Here is a 6138-nt window from a genome sequence, read left to right on the forward strand (position 1 = left end):
GGCAAACACAAGTTTTTTGGAGATTTGTAGGCTCCAAAAAGAGTTGGTTAGACTGTGTGAGAGTCAGAATACTTGTTTGATGAGCATGGCCATAAGCATGAGAATGAAATTTGATAAGTATTGGGGTTCATTGGATAGACTGAATTTGTTGTTGTTGATTGCAGTTCTCCTTGATCCACGTAGTAAGTTGGGGCTTCTTACTTTTCACTTGAAAAAAATTTATGATCATAATTGGGCTGAAGATTTATTGTCGAGGGTGAGACAATTATTATCAGACATGTATGAGGAGTATAATGCTACGTTCGGTTCTTCCTCGAGTAGCAGAGAACATGTTTCCCCTCCGTCATCTGCACCTCCAGATGATGTTGAAGACAATCTTGAGTCACAACTTTTTTATGAGTGGTTGCAAGCATCGACTGCCTCTGGATCTACATCTACCAAAACAGAGATTGATCGGTATTTATCAAATGGTTGTGAGGCATTCAGTCAATCTTTTGATTTGTTGAATTGGTGGAAAGTGAATGAGCCTAACTATCCTATACTTGCGAGAATTGCACGAGACGTGTTAGCCATGCCTGTTTCCATGGTTGCATCAGAGTCCGCATTTAGTACGGGAGGTTAGGTACTTGATCCTTTTCGGAGTTCCTTGGCTCCAAGAACTGTTGAGGCACTTATTTGTACTCAGAATTGGTTGCGACATCCGTCAACGCCAATTGATATTCGAGACTCCATGGATAATGTTGAGAGCTTTGTAGTAGAATCTGGTAATGTGTTTTTAACTTTTTCTCATTCAATTCCATATTCATTTATTTTTATTATTTAATTTAATTTGTTTTCATTATCCTAATTTATTAATATTGATAATTTGATTATTTGGTGTTTTCTTATAGAGTTAGGAGCATCATACATCACAACTATTGATGATTGAAGAGTCGAAGACTGCAGACTGAAGAATGAAGATTTTTTGAGTTTTATTCAAAAACAATTGTTATTTGTTGCTTAAGACAATTTAATTTTGTTTGTAATGTGTATTAAACATATAGTGGAGTTTTTTTTATTTATCTAGTAATTAATAATTTAGTATATAAGATAATAAGACTATAAAATATAAGTAGTATATATGTAGTAGTTACTAGTTAATAGTTATTAGTTACTAATAATATATGCATGGCATGATTAACATTAAAAAGAAATTGATTTAATTAATTAATTTTAAAAATTTTGGAAAAAAAAAGTCTTTGTAGTAGATGATTTTGAATAACAAAATGAGCTGAAAAAGAGGTTGAATTGGGTCTTAAAATGGCCTAAACAGTGCCAAAACCGGCCAAAACACAGTGGCCCAAACCGGCCCAAACCCGACAAACCGACCGTGAACCGGCCGGTAACCGAACCGGTCGGTTTTCACACCCTCATTCGGTCGGTTTCGGCCGGTTTTGAGGCTCTAACAAACCGACCGGTCGGTCTCGGTTTGGGCCAAAAACCGAACCGACCGGTCGGATTTTCAGCCCTAGGCTCGACTGCATATGGCATGAGCGTGAACTTGGATGTGGTGAGAGGCTGACTCGACTCATATGCTACGAGTGCGGAGCTCGGATGTTTATCGTTGTCGGAAAGTGTATGTTCATTCAGAGAGCTCGTCGCGGGTAGCAACTTGGCACGAAGGTCGACAATTCAATAGACTTGTGTTCCGACTGGCTGTTGTTCAAGCAAAACTTGGGGCTCTAGTCCTTAGCCAATGCATCGTGGCCAGTCAAGGGACTGGGCTTGTACCCTACGAAGGTCAGTAGGTCCAACCAAGGGATTGGCTAATGTCCCAACTGGCTGTTGTTTAAGGCCAATGATTTTAATACTACATAGGTTCATACAAGTCTTTCGATCTCTATATTTACCTATGACGAAATATCCAAGATCTATCCTATAATTCCCTCTTTCGATAGCAAATTACAAGATCAAAATCATCTAATTAATGGCTAGTTACTTAGAAGCTATAAGCTCAGAATAAATCAAACAAACATAAAAGAGAATTACTTCAAATTAGCATAGAAAAGCAAGTATAGTTCGGAACTAGATTACATCATTTTCCTAGAATAGAGAAAATTTAGTTCATACTAAAAATTAAATTCAACATAATTTTTTTAGAAGAGTGGAAGGAAATAAACATTGGAAAAATGCTCCTCGCATTATGCAGTGTCGTCCTCGTAGTTCACAGCTTCGTTCTCTTTTTTTTTTTTCTCATTCGTTCCATTTTTTTTTCTTTTCTTTTTCTCGCGTTGTGTTCCCTATCTCCCACTTTTTCAAAAATGAAAAAATAAAATTTTTCGATCTCTCCCGTGTGTGTCGTTCTGTAGATGTGTTGCCCCCACCTTGAGTCCCATGTGCTGCATCCATTCTGTAAAACCAGCCTTGCGTCTTGCATTTTTCACAGACCTCTTCTATTTTACGTAGCTTGATTTTTCTAAAAAATAAAAACCTACTGGTGCGTGTCGTATGGATTCAGACTGCCAGCTTGCATCCAGCTTCATAAATAACAAGGAAATGATCACCTTGGTGTCAATTTGTGTCGTTCCTCTACGTAGAACTCTCTTTGGGTTTTATTTTTCAAAGCGTTAAACTCTTCATTTGAATGAGTCCCTAGACGATGGGCTTCTAAAATTTGGATCTTCTTTTTTTCTTCAAATCTGAAATAAATTTAAATGACAACAGTGAAGCCTAAAATTAACAAAAATAAATAAAATTAGACTAAAGTTTAAAGTTAAGAAGTGATAAAATATAAGAAATTATGCAAGTCATCAAACACTCCCAAACTTAAAATTCTGTTTGTCCTCAAACAAAAATAAAATAAAAGAAAACAAAAGACCACTATAGACAAATCTCATCACTCACCAAGCCATGATCTAAATTTAAATTTCATCATTAGTATCTTACTCTTTTAACATAAAAAATAGTAGGAAAATCAATAAAAAAATTTAGCAATTTGTCAAGCAAGAGTTTAGCGTTTACTTCATCCTAAAGCTAAGACCTTGAGTGTGTGTATGTGTGATATAGTCAATTTAACTCCAAACTACCTGCAAATTCATATAAAAGTAGAGCAACTGAAACCAAAGGAATTCTCTCAAAACTTAACCCTATAAGTCCAATTTTCAGAAATCATCTCCACTAATGTAGTCAGATACCAAAATCAGAGATCAAAAGGTCTTTAATCAGGTTATAATGACAGGCCATAGGGTGAGGGCTAAGAAAGAAATGGATATGGAAAATCAAAACAAATTGGGAAAATACTAGGTGGAAATAACAATGAAATAGAATTCCACAGGATTCAAACCATAACTCTTTTTTGACTATATGTTCATATTGGTGACATTATTGCTGTTGTAATCAATGAAGCAATCCCAACTACACCTTTAGCAAACTCCGAAGTGATTTGCACTCCACTTATTGAGTTTTCTCTCTTTTTTTTTTTCTTTTTTTTTTAGTTCACTTCCTTTTCTTTTCTTTTCACACTTTGATCAAACAAAGCAAACAGAATGTGGATAATTTCATTTAAACTAACTTTCTTTTTAAATGTAAATTTCCACCAAAGTATTTTCTCAAACTGTAAGAGGTAAATTCATGGTTTTTCAGGCTTAGAATGTGAGTGGTTTATGTAGTTAAAAGAATCAATAAAGGCTTATGTAACATAAGGTTCAAAGGGGTTGACTATGAAAGTACACCATGCAATGATGGCATGATAATTAGGACGGCTGGGAAAGCTTTTTGGTTATGGAAAAAAAAATGCCTAGATCATTCCTCTAATATTTGGTATCAACTAGGATTTCGCCTCAATGATCCATCAACGAATTCTAGAGCAAAGCAAGATTGAATTTCCCCGATCTAGTTAATTCAACTTCTTATCTTCATAAGCAAAATGGAATAAAAAAATGACTATGTGCTCAATTATGTTCAAGGACAAAAATTTAAATCAAAGTACCCACAAAACTCAGCCTAACATAAAAGAAATTTTTGAGAATTTTTCTCAATCTCATCCTCAATCACAAATTTTAGAGTCAAAGAGAATTCAATCATACTCAAATACATGCTTGGTAAGAGAATCCAACAACTCAAGAACACAAAATAACTATAGAAGTTTACACCCCCAAACTAAAACTAAACTATGTCCTCATTGTAATTCAAAAGTGAGAAAGATTGAAGAAATGAAAGGAACTTCCCTGGTTTCATGGTGATTCAGCCATAGCTTATAATTTTCAGCTCTTTATTCATGCTAAATGAATTTGCATCAAAATACAAATTATTAAAAAATAAAAATAAAAGAATAAAAAAAGTTCCATGGGCTGCCTAAGTCTATAGCCAGACTTTTCAGTCTTCATCAATTAGGATCTCCAAGAGAAATAAATGCACGGTTCCTCTCCATTTGTTCTCCATAATAGTGCTTCAACCTCTGACCGTTAACTCTGAATATATTCTCTGTCTTGTCCTTCAAGTCTATTGCTTCAAAAAGAAAACTTTGTCAATTGTATAAGGACCTGTCAATCTTGATTTTAACTTACCAGGGAAGAGTTTTAGTCGTGAGTTGAAAAGTAAAACCTATTGTCCTGGAGCAAACTCATGCCTAAGAATCTATTTGTCATTCCACTTCTTCGTCTGTTCTTTGTAGATCTTTGCATTTTCATAAGCATCATTCCGAAACTCATCCATCTCATTCAATTGAAGAAGTCACTTTTCCCCTACTTCCTTCAAATCAAAATTAAACTTTTTTACAGCCCAATAAGCTTTATGCTCCAACTCAACAGGGAGATGACATGCTTTTCCAAACACTAATCGGTAAGGAGACATCCCGATTGTTTTAAAAGCTGTACGATATGCCCATAAATCATCATCAAGCTTCTTTATACCATCCTTTCTATTGGTGTTCATCGTCTTCTCAAGGATGTTCTTGATTTCTCGATTTGAAATTTCAGCTTGGCCATTAGTTTGAGGATGGTAGTCAAGTGTTATCTTGTGCTTCACACCATATTTAAAAAGAAGGTTGTCAAACAACTTGTTGCAAAAGTGGGTCTCTTCGTCACTAATAATAGCTCGTGGAGTGTCAAATTTTGTGAATATATTCTTATGCATAAATTTAAGCACTACCTTTGCATTGTTTGTTGTTGCAACAATTGCTTCCACCCATTTTGACACATGATCAGCTGCTAATAAAATATAAACAAAGCCAAAAGAATGAGGAAAATGACCCATAAAATCTATTCCCCACACATCAAATAACTCAACCTCTAAGATATTGTTCAATAGTAGCTCTCGACGCCTTGAAATATTTCCTATACATTGGCACGGTTACAAGTTTTTACCAAAGTATAACTATCACAAAAAATAAAAGGCCAAAAGAAACCACTTTGAAGTACCTTAGTTGTTGTTGGTCTTGCTCCAAAGTGTCCTCCATATGATGAGAAATGACAATGATGGAGAATGGCTTGCATCTCTTCTTCTGGCACGCATCTTTGGATGATTTGATTAGGGCATCTTTTGAATAACAAAGGCTCATCCCAAAGATAATATTTCACATCATGCAGAAACTTCTTGCGTTAGTGGTAAGTGAGATCTGGTGGCAATACTTTACAAGGTAGGTAGTTTCCAATATCAGCGTACCAAGGAAACTTGATCTCGCAAGCAAACAACTGTTCATCAGGGAATGCTTTTTGGATCACTGAATTTGGTCTTAGTTCCACTTGCTCCAACCAAGAGAGATGATCAACAACTAAATTTTCACTTCATTTCTTATCTAGAACCTCCAAATCAAATTCTTGAAGAAACAAGATCCAATGAATTAGCCTAGGCTTAGCATCCTTCTTACCAAACAAATAACAAAGTGCTGCATGATCAATGAACACTATCACCTTTGTACCAATGAGGTAAGACCGAAATTTGTCACAAGCAAACACCATAGCAAGCATCTCCTTCTCAATTGTTGTATAATTTAATTGAGCTTCATTCAATGTCCGGCTTGCATAATATATGGCCCTGAACAGTTTGTCTCGCCTTTTTCCTAATACTACTCCAATTGCAAAGTCACTTGCATCATACATGACTTCAAAAGGTTGACTTCCAATCAGGTACAATCATAACTGGTGCTAAAATTAGTTTCTC

General features: G+C 35.4%; 1 pseudogene; it reads right to left on the reverse strand.

Moving 5' to 3' along the window:
* Nucleotides 1-4363: 4363 nt before the first annotated feature.
* On the reverse strand, nucleotides 4364-6077 carry LOC121242259 (annotated as a pseudogene).
* Between the last annotated feature and the right edge of the window lie 61 nt (nucleotides 6078-6138).

Source organism: Juglans microcarpa x Juglans regia, chromosome 8D (assembly GCF_004785595.1).
Source record: "Juglans microcarpa x Juglans regia isolate MS1-56 chromosome 8D, Jm3101_v1.0, whole genome shotgun sequence".
NCBI lineage: Eukaryota > Viridiplantae > Streptophyta > Magnoliopsida > Fagales > Juglandaceae > Juglans > Juglans microcarpa x Juglans regia.